The sequence below is a fragment of the Plodia interpunctella genome, chromosome 7 (assembly GCF_027563975.2).
Source record: "Plodia interpunctella isolate USDA-ARS_2022_Savannah chromosome 7, ilPloInte3.2, whole genome shotgun sequence".
NCBI classification, from domain to species: domain Eukaryota; kingdom Metazoa; phylum Arthropoda; class Insecta; order Lepidoptera; family Pyralidae; genus Plodia; species Plodia interpunctella.
Genome location: NC_071300.1, coordinates 828,952 through 846,641, shown reverse-complemented (window position 1 = coordinate 846,641; position 17,690 = coordinate 828,952).

Sequence of the window (17,690 nt, the reverse complement as noted above, 5' to 3'; positions counted from 1 at the left end):
CCTTAGCCGGAAGCAAGCGGTGTTGAAAACACGATTAAGGTTGAGCATTGGTCATGTCAAAATATAATTTAAAAAACCTACAAGCTGCGTAACAAACAAATTCCTGGCCATGCCCTAATTCGTTAAATCAAGCGTTTCAATCGACAGACAACCATCGCTGTCATTGTGCAACTATTTTTTTTTAAATTATATTAAAGTATAAAACAAATCGCTTCCCGCTGTCTGTCCCTATGTATACTTAGATCTTTAAAACTACGTAACAGATTTCGATGTGGATATTTTAAATAGATAGAGTGATTCAAAAGGAATGTTTATGTTATACTAGCTGCTGCCCGCTCCGGCTTCGCTCGGGTTAAAACATAATAAATTATACACCTAAACCTTTCTCCGGGATCGCACTATGTACTGGTGAAAACTGAATGAAAATCCGTGCAGTAGTTTTTGAGTTTACCGCGAACAGACAGACAGACGTGGCAGAGGGCTTTGTTTTATAATATGTAAGGATAAGCGTAATATTGAACTAGTGCGAAGACGGGGCGGGTAACAAGTATAATATAAAAAAATGGGTAGTACTATTCCAGAATACATACAAACAGACAACGGCCGCGCTGTGGGCGGTCTCATCTAATTAGAGTGCAGCGATAGCTCTATGAAATATGCATTTATGCATGCACAGGATTTGCATCGGAACGAAACAATCGATGACCCCCTCTCGCATCTTGAATCGATTCTGAAAAGCTTGATTATTATTCTGGTAAGATAACTAGATTTATTTAACATTGTTAATATATCAGTGTTGATTGTATATACATTTGTAGAGTACAATTTTATTGTTACTAATTGAATTAACACACGTTTTGTGTCAATTAGATAAGTTTTGATTGTTAGTGTAAAGTACAGTTTGGTATAACTTTTCTGGTTTAACTTTATTCCAAGCACGGTGTCCTCTAATAAATGTAATGAATTTATGGCATAATTTAGTACACTTTGCGAATTTATATTTTTAATTTTTTTTTGTGATGATTTTTAAAATGTAAATCATGACATTTTGTGTAAATATACTTAATATTTGGGGATTTACATACGGCTTTGGAGAAAAGGCTTCGGTGGGGTACGATGGGCCGATTTTTCTTCACCTGCGCTTTGGAAGTCGGCTGTAGACTTAGTGTTAAGTAAATTTTCGACGTAGGATGATAATTTTTTGACGTCAATAAGTGACGTACACTTTTTCACGTCAAAAAATTATCATCCCAAGTTACAATTATGGATTTCAATATACTCTCTGACCTGTGTGATTCAGCACACAAATAATTGCCCTGCTCCATTTGTCTTATGTACTAGAAACCCTTGAAATTGTTGCCTTCAGAATGACTAAGTTAGTGTCGCCGAGAAGTTATAGAATCCGATACAAGAACGGATAATTTATTTTGTATTGTTGTATTTTGACAAATAAGGCCACGCAAATACCCAGTAGTGGATCACGAAGGACTGCAGGTAATGTTGATGATGAATTTGACAAAGACATAACAAAATTAATAACATAATAGAGGAAGCAAACACTTGTACCGCTTTCGTGCGAAAAAATGTGGAAAAGTTTTATTTACCGTTACCATCAACTTGACGTCTTGATACAAACATATGATATACAGTGAATACTTTGTCACATTCATAAGTAAATTCTAATTAAATCAACCAATGGCTGAAGTAGCCTTGCAGTCCACTATTCAGTCAACGATCAGGAACGTCCAATCGAACCATTTGAATTTCAAACGAAACGATTCGAAAATCAAAAGCGCCGCTCTTGTGTCGACCAATCACGGAACTCCTTTTTATGGTGACGAGTGTCCAATTATCTCTGATTGAAATAATAATAGGAGAGAGAGAGAGAAAACGTTTGCAGCATTCGAAATTAGAACGCGAGAATTTGTTTTTGCTAAACCCACCCGTGAAGATTTTGATTCTGATGGACTGCAAATTTTTGCGGATTTGCAGCTTGGCCCGAATTAAATGTGTCCCATTTTTGAGATAGTAGTAGTCGTGAAGATTAAAAGTATCGTTTAAAAAAGCTGAAATGACCACAATAATCTTGAAATTTATCCATATCTCCATATGAATATAAAAAAATGTGTAGGTATTTTTTTATGTTTGTTCCTTCTTTTTTCAGGTGAAAGTGGAGTATTTGAATGAAGTTACTTTAGTGTGGAGGTGGAGATATAGGTAGTTGAAGATCTGTAGAGTAACATAGAATATTAAAACATCAATAAGCACATCCAGATAAACAAACTGCAATACCACTTTGAAAGAAGACATGAACAGGAACCTGCAACCTGTAATAAGTGAACGGTATTTTTGAAATTGATGATTACTATATTTTACCACAGATAAACTATTTCTAATCAAAACGGGCCACGTTGTAAAAAATATGAAACATTTTCGGCGGTGAATGCGCGAATATTTCCAACATGTTTTGTCCTATTATTTATTCAGTCTGCGTGTCTCGGAGATCAATTCTCCGGAATTAAGGGTTAGTTCGGGACGGGTCGGAATGTAGCTTCTTTGGTAATCATTCGCTGTCAAGAATTTCAAATTTATGTGAAGGCGGCAAATGTGTCTTCATGACAAAATGACGAGAGTACATACAGGTAGATATTGTAATAAAGTTTGAGTGGAAAATCCTTTTATAATTAGACCTTTTCATGCTTTTCACGTGATAACCTAAGTTAAATTATAATTTTAAGGTACAAACTACGAGTATTTTGGAGCAACCATTCCTAAGAATTAATTTCCAAATTGGTAGCCTTTGAGATATGGATTTACATGCGTATGCTTCACATATCTTGAGTTCACTGAGGTTCAATGCAGAATGGGTAAAAAGTTGGAAGCGCTGATGTGTGTCAAAAATAAATAAATAAATATATTAGGACGAATCACACAGATTGAGCTAGCCCCAAAGTAAGTTCGAGACTTTTGTCAAGGGATACTAACTCAACGATACTATATTTTATAACAAATACATATATAGATAAACATCCAAGACCCGGGCCAATCAGAAAAAGATAATTTTCCATCATGACCCGACCGGGAATCGAACCTGGGACCTCTCGGTTCAGAAGCAAGAACTTTACCACTACGCCACCGAGGTCGACAATACTTCGCACGTAATGAGAGAGGAAAGATGCAGCATTCTTCAGCTCGTAATGCAAGGGAAAATCCAGGGAAAACATATATCGGGCAGGAGGAAAACTTCTTCACTGAAGAATCTAAGATAGTATCATATGAGTACTCGAACAATCTTGCGTGTAGCAGCTTTAAAAGATAGCCATAATGGTCGCCAAACTTCAATGAGAAATGGCACTAAAATACGAAGACTGCTCAGAAGAAATGCCAAAAGAAACTCATTTAATAGTGTTGATCCCTATGGAGCTCGCTGCAGCTAGCTTAATTATCTTTTAACCATCTTACAACAAAGTATCACGGCTTTATCTCCACCAGGTAGACAGAGCCAAGGGTAGACAAACTCAAAGCCATCTTTAGCCGGGTCACTATCCGGCTTATTGATATGGTTCTGGAACCACCTGTAATTGCTGTAATCGCCATGGCATGTTAGCCACCAGTAATTTTATCACGTAATCTGTAAAACTGGTAAACATATATGATTCAAATTCGCATTTTTTCTCATCTTTAGTTCAATTTCCCGTTTCCCGCTGTGTGTCTCGTCCCGCAAACTTGTCCAATTTGTCCGCTTCCTGCTATGTAATGTAGAATTGCAGATATCCCGTACCGTTTCCTACATATTATGTGCCATCATGTTTTTCGCAATGTGTCCCGTCCCGTTACCCACTACGTGTCTCCTTCCCATTTCCCGCTCCGACTCCCACTCCCGCTTTCTGCAACACGTGCTGTCCCATTTTCCATGACGTTTTGCATCCCGGTTTTTTATTAACCACTAACATAAATTAAACATTTTTTGTATTTACTATTACTGTTAATTACTATAAAAAGTAATAAGTAATTTCACCTATTTAGTTATCGCGGTTCATGAGATATAGCCTAGTGACAGACATACAGACGTTGCCCGCGGCTTCGCCCGCGTGATGTGTCTTTGTTCTGTCTACACCGTAAGAGATAAAGTCGTGTAAAATAGGTTTCTATATAGAAAAAGTCTAGCAGGATCAAATCACACGATCTTATTGGCCTTGGAGAATTGACCTCGAAGGGCCACCTCGTCTGCTGTAAAATGCGTGCGACGTTTGCACTGACGACACCCAGGCTTTGATATAATCATAACAACCCCATTCCACCCTAATAGGGAAGATAGTATTTCACTTCCACCACGTTAGATTTCAAATACGTTGTGTTATTCGTAATCAGCGACCCGAAAAACCGTACAAACAATACCATGTTGATATTTGACTTTATCAGCCCCTTTTCCCCAATTTAGGGGTAAATTTATGAAAAATCCGGAGAGCCGTATTTACTCATTTATTGATAGAAGTAACCCTGTAAAGTTTCAAACATAACAAATTAACTAATCTGGTTTCCCCATATGAACTTTGAACCTCCCTTTCACCCCCTTGGAGGGTGAATTTTGAAAAATCCTTTCTTAGTGCACCCCTAGGCCACATAAGGAACCTACGTGCCCAATTTGAAGTTTCTAGACCCAGCGAATTAGGCTGTACGTTGCTATGTCAGTCAGTCGGTCATTCAATTTGTTCTTTTATATATTTAGATTAAACAGTTCATTAACACAGATGTACAATAAATAGAGAGTCAGTACACGACTATAAAATTTAAAGTGCTGCTTGTTTCAAATGAAATTTTATCCAGCACCATAATTTTTAGTTATATTTCCATAATGTTTATATGTATTATAAGTGTCTGTGACATCTTTGTTTTGCGTCTTGATGACTGAGATGAAAGGGTTGGCGCACGCTTTGATTTAAGTCAACACTTGCAGTAAAAAATATTGGTAGCGTCTCCGAGATTCACACTGAACTATTTTGTATTTTTAAAGTGTTTTACATTCCTGAATTCCTCCAACAATACTAATTTTCCATCTTGATGTTTAAAAACACGGTTGTTTTAAAAGTTATTGTACCAACAATTTCTTTTAAAAAGTTAATTAAACCCCAATTCTTCTTCATAGTCGTATTCCTCATTGCTGAAGATCGTGGTCATTCATCATCGAATTAATTTAAGAACTTTGTTCTTGTCGGTGGAGCATTTTCCATCTAATTTTGTCCTTAGCCATTGATTTCACCTTCCTATACGACACGACCTCTCTCGTGGTCATTACGTGGAATGAAATACACATAACAACTTTCTTGGCATTATTATTGGAGTGGTTTGCCATTTGCCTTCCCCATTTCACACACAGGTTAATAATCAACAAGTGTGCAGGTTTCCTCACGGTGTTTTCCTCCACCGGAAACAAGTGGTGGTCGATGAAAACTACTATACATGAGTCAGATTGGTATACAAACTCATGTGGCACGAGTAGGATTCGAACCTGAACCTTTCGATTCACAGGCGGGCGTCTTAACCATTACACCACCACCGCTTCCCAATTACAAAATTCAAAAAACACCGACAATTGACCGCTTATCTTTACGAGGTGTCATTATCCTAATACTATTCATTATATCCGTCCTAAAACTACAAAGCAGTCCATTCACAAAGCCCACCCAGGTCTCCACTAGTTTTTAACACAACAACCCTGTAATGACCACAACCGGCGGCGCCTGAGTTTATAGTTCTGGCGCCATACCTTTTCGACATTACTCAAACATTTGACTCTTAAATTTGGCAAATTTCACCCTCTAATATTAGGGTTGTCAAATCAAACGTCGTCATGGCGATTAAGCGACCGATTTTGGTTGGTAATTTGGTGAAGGAGCGGTCTTCGTAAATTGGTGAGTGGGATTGATGATTGTCCGTCTGGCTTCGGAAATTATTGGTTATTGAAGACGAAAGCCGAAAGAAGAGTTGGCGCCTCATTGGTCATGTCATTATGTTACTGACTTGAGGTTAATTCCTCGGACAGACAGGGACGTATTTTAAAATTGATTTTATAGCTTTGATTTAAATAAAAATTGTGTTTCAATTTGCCTTGGAAGTCCAAATTTTGGATTATATCTTTTCATTTAGAGATTAGAAAAATAATTTATGTTTTTTTTTTCGATAAACACATGAATATTTACACGAACAATTGTGTAAATACTCATGTGGGCATCAATTTTTATTTTTTGTCATATTTCAACTAAATTTTCGGTTTCAAATGCGAAAACAAATTTGAAACGGAAATAATAATAAATATAAATAATAAATATATTAGGACAAATCACACAGATTGAGCAAGCCCCAAAGTAAGTTCGAGACTTGTGTTATGGGATACTGACTCAACGATACTATATTTTATATGAAATACATATATAGATAAACATTCATGACCCGGATCAATCAGAAAAAGATCATTTTCCATCTTGATCCGCCGGGGATCGAACCCAGGACCTCTCGGTTCAGTGCGAAGAACTTTACCACTGCGCCACCGAGGTCGTCAAAGGAAAATTTAGTTGAAATGTGTAATTTAGCTGAAAGTAGGTAGTAACAATAATTTTCGAAACAATTTGCTAAGTCCGGTCCAGTTACTTAAAATTGAGGACGTAATCACTAACATTAGATGATTAGAACCTGCAGTTAACTTGTTATTACTTCAATCTTATATCTCTAATGGCGTATTTTAAATTTAAGTGTTTGAGAGTTGATATTTTCTATCTAACCATACTTCCATAATAATATTGTAAAGAGAAAAGATTGGTATTTTAATTTCTTTTTGTTTGTAATGAATAAACTCAAAAACTACTGGACCGATTTTGATGAAATTTGGCACAGAGACAGAAGAAACCTTCAGGGGTAACATAGGTTTTTTTTAAATTAAGGTTTTATCAACTACACAAGGATGTGATCTGTATAGGTTTTTAATATACACAATATAAAAATGTACAGTTTAAGTTAGCCTTAGCAGATATTACACACGCATCTTCTATTCTTCAGTTAGAGGCAGTTTTAGTAACTTTGATTTTACTTTATTCTGCGGTCATATAGATGAATTTGCAATTCAAATTCAAATTCAAATCATTTATTCAGAAATTAGACCTTCACAGGCACTTTTTCTCGTCAATTTTTATATTTATAGTTATTTCTCACAAGCTGCAAACTACTGCAATGTTTGTGATGGTTGATGTGTAGCTCACTGTACAGTAAGTAACCCATATAAAGAGCAATTCAGAAATTTATAGCTGTGACAAATATTTTTTTTTTTACTTCCTTCAAAAGGTAATTTATTGATATTAATCTTTATAAATTATTTTAAATATCATATCTCAAAATCTTAATTTCAAATTAATGGGTAATATTTAAATATGAAGAAAGGTACTGAACTGATTAGAGTGAAATTTTCTGAACAATGAGATCCAAAACATATTACTATATCGTTTTAAAGAGAGCAAAAATAAAAGAATCGCATTGAATATTTAATATAAATATTTTTCCCAGTTATTTTATCGATAATGTTTTTTTTATAATTTTTAATTAATAGACACAGATTGTACATTTTTCCACTAACTCTTAAATTAGGTAATTTGTCTCGATTTAATAATATTGTGACGTTTCTCGAGTAAATTTATTATTATTTTAATTTTTAAAATTATTTAATCAATAACTTAAATCTATCATCACAGATAAACCAGTGCGATAGATAAACAATGCAATTCAAATTCAATACATGAACAATTTTTAATTATCATAGCATTTAATTTTAAATATATAAAGCTGTTCTTACGAATTCGCTCAGAGAACATGCAAGTTTATTCTAACATGCACCTTTGTATATAAAGTTTTTATCTATAAATAAATAAATATATTAGGATAAATCATACAGAGCTAGCCCCAAAGTAAGTTCGAGACTTGTGTTATGGGATACTAATCTCAACGATCCGACAGTATACATCTATATATGTATTACATATTAGGTACTATATTTTATAACAAATACATATATAGATAAACATCCAAAACCCGGGCCAATCAGAAAAAGATCATTTTCCATCATGACCCGACCGTGGATCGAACCCGGGACCTCTCGGTTCAGAGGCAAGTACTTTACCACTGCGCCACCGAGGTCGTCTATATAGATATAAAACTAAAAATCGACCATAAGGTGTGACCAGTGACGTCACAATTACGACGTTATGAAATTGTGCAACAATAAAATCAAAGGTAATGTTAAGTCATTTTATAAAATAAGATTTTTTTTGAAGATTTTTTTCATAATCATGTCCTTTGTCATTCCAGCCAGTGACATCACCAAAGCGTTCGAACTTCAAACGCGCTGCACTTGCAGTTGCATCGCGGCCATGTTGTGACGTCAGGGGGCGGGGCGCGCGCGGCACGCCTACCGCCTTCCGAGAGTTAGAACATACGATTGTTGATTATTATTTTATTATGATTAGATTGCAATAATACTGAAGAGTTATGTTAGTGTATATGTATTTGTTTAATTCAAGGTCTAATTACATGATTTTTAGGTTTAATTAATATTCTGTTTTTTTCTTTTATTAAACTGATTATAACATAGTCAAATATAAATTTTAGCTAGCAAAGATAATAATATTACAATCATTATTAATAGGATAAGTTACGGAATGTCCTAGCATCCTCATGAGACGAATCAATAGTGGTAAATGAGTATATTTCAGCAGCGGTCGCTCCGTTTAGCTAGTCGTTTGTAGCTTTGAGGGTTATCATATAATTTTGAATTTGTCGTAAAGGTTAACAAGGATAGGGGATGGACAAACTTCAACATACAGACAACCCGGGACAAAACGTCCTTGGTCTGAGAACAAGGAGGGGAGATCCCAAGTATTGGGAAAAGGCAATGAGGATGAAAAGGAAGAAGAGAAGTTAACGTGAAAGTTTATTTAAAATATATAATTTGTCTTTAAAAGTATTTGAGTGAGAGAACTCATCTAATTCCTTCAGTGTCATTGATGTTTGTCTATGTTATTTAAAACAACTTTCACTAATCAGTACGCTGATGACACGTGCATCATAGTTACAGATCGAGACTCTGATATGGCGTTAAATATAATCCAAGAAGATTTCGATAACTTAAATAGATGGCGCCACGACAACAAGCTAGTTCTTAACAGTATCAAAACTATATATTAGATCCCCACATTCCTGAAACAATACTGATATAAGTAACAAGTTGTGGTTTTTGGACTGCGCAGATTTATATTTAATTGTTGTAATTTTTTTGGAAATAAATAAATTTAAAAAAAAATACTAATCTACTTTTTTCCTCATGAACTAATCTGGTATGCACAACTTATATAATTAGGAATATTTTTACCAAAACATTCCCATAAGCACAACTAGGCAATTTCCAAAAAAAAATTACATCTTCGACTTTTTACTTTTTTCAAACATCCATCGATGATTATTTTTTAAAATAGCAACAAAACCATCTTACGATAAAAAGTCTGTGACGATTCTCAACCTTTTTTGAAACGCTGTTCTAATTTCAAAATAATTACACACTTTTAAAACAACGACCGCCGCGGCGTGGCGCCACTTCCCAAAATCGCAAGTCATCGTTACCAAAAACCCACCATCATCCTTTAAATCACTCTTTATTTTAGGGATCCTTAAAGCTGTAAAATGAACCTTACGGATTCATTATTGTTTTTAGTGTTTGTTAATTTTCTTTATATTTTCTATATTGAGTATATTTGGAATTAAATTCAAATGTTTATTCCCTCTATTCCTAGTCTTTTATGATGCCATGAAACATGTCGAAAATCACATATAACTTTATATCTATTTCGATCGATTTCGAATAATCTGTATGTTACGATTTAAAATTTTAACATACATAACTCATTTTAACATGATTTACTCGAACTATATATGAATGTCAATCGTTCCAAACAAGAAAACGTAAACCATTACTGGAAAATTGCATTTCTAGCTAACAGTACGGAATCATATTCCTATACGACTTACTCAAACTGAACTTTTTCAAAACATCCTTCAAATCATGTCTTCTAATCGGCGGTCTATTTTGGAATCTCCCAGGTGATTTTCGGCGTAACCCAGAAGGCGCGTCGCGTCTCGTCAGGGTTGTCAGCGAATGCAAGATGGCGGCAAAAAGGCGGCAAGATCAAAGACGCGGTGAGTACAGACGCTCCGAAATGACTTGTTTCTCAGTTAGCTTAGTGTAAACAGTGCGATGCATCAAAGGAGCCGGCTGTGGGGTTTAGGGAAGGGCAACTTTGTATCGATATCGACAAAATAAGAGGAATATTGTCAACCTGTCATGTGGACATCATGACTGACTACGGAGCTTCCGGAGTTTGATACCCGGTCAAGTTAGCTTGGATCGGTCTAAATAGAAATTTGTTTTTTTCAGATTGACATAGATATTGGGTTACCTAGACTTATATTTATTTGTTATAAAATAAAGCCTACGTTTGAAAACAAGTTCAATAATACAAGTCTTCGAAAAATAAATTTTATTATTGAAAATATGGACAGACCTATCTCATACAAGTCACGACAACACGCACTTACCATTATTTCAGATTAAAATCTGAAAATAAATGTGATTAGTGTTTGAATGATAGCACATATCCAAATAATAACAATCCTAAGATCCAATTACACACTTGTCATTACTTTTGTACTAACTGTAAATTATTGAGTTTTGACATTTTCATAGAAATATTAAAATAATCCAAATTATTTTCTAACACGTATTAGACAATTATAACGTATTAAATCAAGAACATGTATCGAGTCAAATTATTCATTCAGAAATTTGACCTTCACGAGTCTTTTTCACTTAATTGTTGTTATTGCTTACTAAGAATTGAAATAATGTCAATATAGGTACCGGTAATTGATTATTTACTTAATACGTACCTATTTCGTTATAAAATAGGAATAATCAAAGAGATCGATATCGATATCGACAACGGATTCAAATGTTCCATCACTAGCGATCGTTCCCAAGCCTGTCCTATTTTCGTCGGGCGGACGCCGTCGGCTCCACTGAAGTTTTTTACGGCTTCTTCCGTTAATTTGTCAGAAATACAATATTTATTCAACGCAGGGAGGTCGGCCGTGATTATTTTAATGAGAACAACCGAAACTATCAATTAACTGGCGCCTCGAAAGCCGCCAAAGTGATTTGATGAATGGAAGGACTGTTTGATGTGGTGGATCTGACCAGACGCCACTTTGAAGGTTAATGATACGGTCTAGGCGCTGGTTTCTCAAACTGGGAATTCATTTCTATAAATAATTGTAAATTTTACGTTAATTTATCAAAGTTATAAAGTTGCACAATATATAAATCATGTCTAATATTCCTTGTGGATATTCTACTTTCTTGTATCTTTAACAATGCATCTTTAGCCAAAAGTTATAAAACCAGGTTGTGCTCCAAACTTTGTATAATACTCAGTATCAACTTTATGATCCACTAATTTTCAATTCACGAGTAAATAAACAAACCATAGATAGTCTAAAATCAAAATTGTCATCTTCAGGTAAATCTGACTAATCAAAATAGTTCCTAAAATCTTTCGTTTATTAGTTTATTAATTAACGTAATAAATAATAATTCTTTGTAAATAAAATAAATCTCATTACTTCAGACATTTATATTTCACCAGTTACAAAATAAATTAATTGTTGAATTTAAAAATAAAATAAAAATTGGCTTATTATTATAAAATATATAAAAAAGATAATTATTCTATAGGTACAACTTCCTAAAACTTTGACAATCACATGTTAAATGTAAATCAAAGAACTTGTAATTTTTGTATCGACATAATTTTCTGCAGTGTTACGAACGCATTAAAACGGTCTAAAAGACCGATTTCCGGTATTTTTTGTTGGAATTAGCGAGAAAATTGTTTACGGCTAAATGTTTAATGAATGCTTTCGGTATCCGAAACTAATAAACGTTGCCGGCGTAGGATCAAACAATTTTGGAGTAGTAAATCAAAATTTATTAGATATTTAGCAAATTATCAAAGATTTTTTTTGGGTTGTATACGGTTTTGGTGTTTTTTTTTTATATTTTGTCTATGAATCATTAAATGTGATGCCGAAAAATAATGCGTTTGGTCATAGATTTAGAAAATGTTTCCTTTTTCGATTGAAATTATTCAAACTATTAATATAATGAGTGCCTATTTTAATTTTTTGATGAAAATGAAATAAACATTAATTAAAATCACTGTATCCTAACCTTAACTAATATTATAAATGCGTAAGTTTGATCGTTTGTGTGTAAACTATTCACGCTTTATCTATTAGTGGTTTGTTATATCAACTTAACTGACCGATAATAATGTGACATAAGTTTAAAATTTAACAAAAGTCTTATTGATCTTGTCACGATATATGAACTGGAATTTATCTCAAACTCGGTTCTTTATTTTAATATAGTTACCAGCGTTTAGGTAGTTCTAAACGCGTTTACTTTGCTTTTAAATAGTTACCACATTATCTGCCCGTGAGAAATTCACGGGCGAATCCGCGCTATTAAAAATAATTAAAAAAAAAAACTTCAAATAATTAAAATTGTTCTTTCCCAATTGTTATTTTCTTATTTGTCAATGTGTGACTTGAGAACCATAAAGAAGATTTGAAATCTCTCAACGTCACAATAATTACCTACGTTAAAATATTTTTTCCCAAACCATTAGCGTTTCGCGTAGATCATGACGGCCAAGACAGGACCATTACAGCCGTCTGGCACACATCATGATATGAAAACGTACATCAAAGAAGTTACGCGATATGCCTTCACAAGTGAGACTAATTCGGACGGCCGAGTCGAACCCTTTTAGTGGGCTATGAGTAACAGGGCTAGCACATTAACACACATTTAAAATAAATATACCTAAATAATAAATAAATAAATAAATATAATGAATATACTCGAGATATTGGTGGAAGTGGCGAAAGTCAGTTTTTTTTTTCTAGTAGAGAAATATAAACTTAAAAAAAAAATAAGAAGTTACATAAAAAATTGAATAATCCACTTTGAATAAATATATTTTTCAAAATTTCTTAACATTATTATTTTTTAATAATATTCTTATCCTACTGGAAAGAGACAAAAGCGATAAAATATGACTTGGTTTATACAAATTTTATATTACTAAATATTAAAATATTTATAAATGGAAAAGTTACTAATAAGGTAGATGACAAATTTCCTCATGACTAAAAGCTACAGTTATAAAAAACACAAGACAGCAAATACACACATCAAAAATGAAATCACGGATTCCAATTTGGTGTTGTGAAAAAATCTGTCACGCACAACCCTGGCGGCAAGTTCAAAGTGCATGTAAAGCCGCGTTCACCGTGAAAACGCGTCTAATTGATAAAAGTAGAGAACTACAGTCCACCGCACACCGCGATAGAATTTTCTTAACACTTCAATGTTCTAAGAGCTAGTGTTAACACGTAAAAGTCAGCCCCTCTTCTATTGCTGCAAGTAAGGGTCCTTAATTGTCACTATTATATATAAGAAAATTAATAATATATTACAAATAAAGAATTGAGTATTGGAAAGACATGTACAGTACAATCCTCGGCACATAATTTGAACCAAAATGGCCTCCTTCAGCGCAGGTTAGAGATGAAAGTATCAGAAAGGATTTGTAGTGGTTATTATTTATGAAAAATAAACAAGTATTTTGGATTTAGATGGTTAGATAAACTGTTTATTTATATCGAGGACACACAATATACATTTATGATACAGTAAACTATTAAAATTAAGGACAAATACACAAGAAACATTCCACATAACTATACAATCATGTGCCGCAGCAATATAAAAGGGCAGTATCTCGTGCATATTCTGCTCGACAAAGAGAGCAGGGCACTGGTTTTCAGATACCACCAGAGGAGGGTACACGGGGTTTCACGCATATCGGAGACGGTCACGCCATAGTAATTATATAAGTAATGATACACACTTAACACATTTAAAATAATAACATTGCTAATATTATGAAGACTAAATGAATACGAATTCAACTTAAACAGAAACTAACACAATACCACCAGACAAATACAAGCCGCTCATCACACGCCACACAAAACGAGCAGACATCGCCAGGCAAATAAGTTGCTTTTTGGTTTTCTAAAATAAAAGTCTTAAATTGTTTTTGAAAGTTGATTTCCTGGATTTCCTGGATTTCGCGCGTAACCACGAAAAATCCCATAAATAACACTTTTATCTTTAGATAAACCTGCGCTGACTGTCGCCATTTTAGTTTAACTTATATGCCTAGGATTATAATTGAATAATAGAATTATAAATAAATATATAAGGACAAATCACGCAGATTGAGCTAGCCCCAAAGTAAGTTCGAGACTTGTCTTGTGTGGGCCAATCAGAAAAAGATTATTTTCCATCATGACTCGACCAGGGATAGAACCCGGGATCTCTTGGTTCAGAGGCAAGCACTTTACCACTGCGCCACCGAGGTCGAATTACACTTTTTATTTGTTAAATTGAATAATTTAACTTGCGTTAAGGCAAAGGGTTTATAAATATAAACTCCTTATTCATACATAAGGAACTCTGTATTGTTACTGAATAAAATATGTATTATTTATTAAAGAAGACCAGTGTCCCAGCAGTGGGGACAAATAGCTGATATAATAATGATGCAAAAGTGATCATAAATGAATTTGAAAAACTGACTCAATTGTAAAAAAAAAAATGTAAATTTATCAAATTCCAAATTGTGCAGATTTTTTTAATTTTATGTGTTAAACTTAAACATCTTACATAACGTAAATTTATCTGCTAGCAGTGTAACAAAAACTTTATGTAAAGGTTTGAACGTAACATCCGTGAAATGTACGTAGGCAACAATTGTGCATTGCAACGTATCTTCTATTTATGATAAGTTATTTTATTTTGTAGTTTCTTGAAAAAAAAAACAGATAATATTAAATTATTTGTAAATATGTTTGTTAGAATTAGGTAATTAATTTTTAACAAGACTTTTATACACAGACAGTTTTATGATATTTTAAAATTGATTGGCAAATAGCGGATACATAAAAACATCAAATACTTATAATTACACAATAAAATTAAATTAATTACCCACACTTATAATTATCGCTACAAAAACTTAACCGGTAACAATTAATTTATAATTCATCGCGAGTAAAATTACAATAATTTATTTTTGCGCTTGAATAATCGAGAAAAAATATCGTTATTTATGATAAAAATGAATGGACTGGCTCAAGTATTGAAGGAATTTTAAATGGCCGAATCAGATTCTCGAGGCGTCTAAAATGCCACAGACGGGAACAGAAGTCACGGAGACATTTTAAATGTTCACAGTACATATTTTTATTGCATATTTTCATGCAGTCTTAACATGAAGGCAGCGCGGGAAAAGTAACTTTGCTGCATTGGAATAAGGCAGATAAGATTTCGAAGAATTTCTGCTAAAATAAAGTAAAAAAAAAAAGCAATTGGATTTGTCAACTGCAGTCGAATCTTAAAAACAAACTTGTGTAGAATACTGTATGTGTAATTGGTAATTGAAAGCGGAATACGTGTCTTTAATCTTTCCTTATATATCTCATATCCAATCCTATTACATGTTTGTTACTCTTTCACGCAAAATCTACCGGACCGATTGTTATGAAATTTGATACACGGGTAGAATATAACCTGGAATAACATATAGGGTACTTTTTAACCCGAAATTCCCACGGGAGTGAAGCCCCGTTTTGTATGTATGTATGTAAGTTGTAATATGTTATGTAATGTAATGTATGTGTGTGTATGTATGTAACGCGATAACTTTCGAGTCGTTGTTGGTCAGATTTTGATGAAATTTAAAAGGTATGTAGGATCTGTCATTTGAATTTTTAAGTTCGTATAGCAACAAAATAGGTTAAGTCATGTTTGAAATAATTTTGTAATTTAATAATAATTAATCAAATTTTGTAAAATCTCATCAAAAATTTATTGTCTTCGCGAAGTCTTAAGTTCGCGGGGAAAAACTAGTTAATTCACTCGTATATTCCTATTAGATATATAAAACATTTGAAATCAATAATCTAAAACTAAAGAACCAATTTACCAGTACCTTTATTATTATTTAAAAGTCGATAAATACTCTGAAATGACTCAGCCATTTTAATTGGTAGCCCGTTAACTGTCAATGCACATAGCTTGCCTACCACCGGGAACTGACAAGAAATTAATTGCGAAGAACGTGGCTCCATCAACCCTTGTAGGTTCAGTTTTAATTATTAATTTATATGAGGCCCTTGAGCCGTTCGATTGTGTTTTTTCTCGTCGCATCGGGAGCGTGAAACTCGAATACTTTCATGTAAAGGTCAGTCTACATGTTGGATATTAAATCTAGTAAATTTATAACACTGTTTAAATGAGTTTCTTTTGGCATTCCTCGTCAGTGGTAGTTCGAAAGTATCAGTAGTTTGTAGCGTTTTGAGAATTATAACATTTGACGTGAAAAATGCCTATGAAGATCTTATCTTTAACCCCCGATGGAAAAAGAGGGGTGTACAAGTTTAACGTGTCTGTCTGTGTATCTTCGCATCTGTCTGTGGCGTTGTAACTCCTAAACGAATGAACCGATTTTCGTTTAGTTTTTTTGTGTCATAGATAATTTTATTCCGAGTGTTTTTAGCCATGTTTCATGAAAATCTGTTCAGCCGTTTAAAATTCGTAGCGAAATTAATATTGAAAGTCGGGGGTTTTTTAATTTGTCTAAACAATAAACTTGTCAAATGTTATGAATAAATGATGAATATTATATTTTAACTATAAGGTGACTATTTTGATATAAGTAACTATTTTTTTAGAATTTTTACCAAATATAAAGTACAAATGGCAGACTTATCCCTCTTACAGTCAACCTGCGATAGGTTGAGAGGTTGTCTTATATATTTTTAGGTTATCTTCTGCATCTATTTCGTGCAGTGTGCATAAATCCTTAGGCATATTGCATGTATCATTAAATTAAATATTTCAGACATAGTTATCTCCCTTTTGGGCTGAGCATATTATTACCAATTCATATTGTGTGTGTGATTTGACCATCTTTGGTAGAAATTATGCAGAATGGTTTTAAAAAAACAGGTTAGTATGGAAAAAAATGGATCTATTTTACTGGAGGTTAATGGACTAAAAATGTTTTTTTTTTTTCCAAATAAATGCGAAATTAAGTTTGTTATCTTTTCACGCATACTCTGTTAACTGAATGTTCCTTAAAGTTTACATACATGTAGTTCAGAGTACGGAGAAAGAATCACAGTGCAATTCATACCGAAATTAAGAACTATTTTCGCGGGAATTACACGCGGACAGACTCGCGGGCAAAAACTATAAATAATAACAAATATACAATTAATATGTACAATTGCTAAATAGGTTCTTAGTCTCGTACGACATCCACGGGAGGACTTGGAGTGCTCTATTCTAAGGCGGAACCACACGCCATACGATAATCGATGATCAAAGTAGCTCTTCTTTATTACATTCTCAACTGTCACATCGGGCGGTAGTGGTCCAGTGGATCAGACGTGTGAAGTAT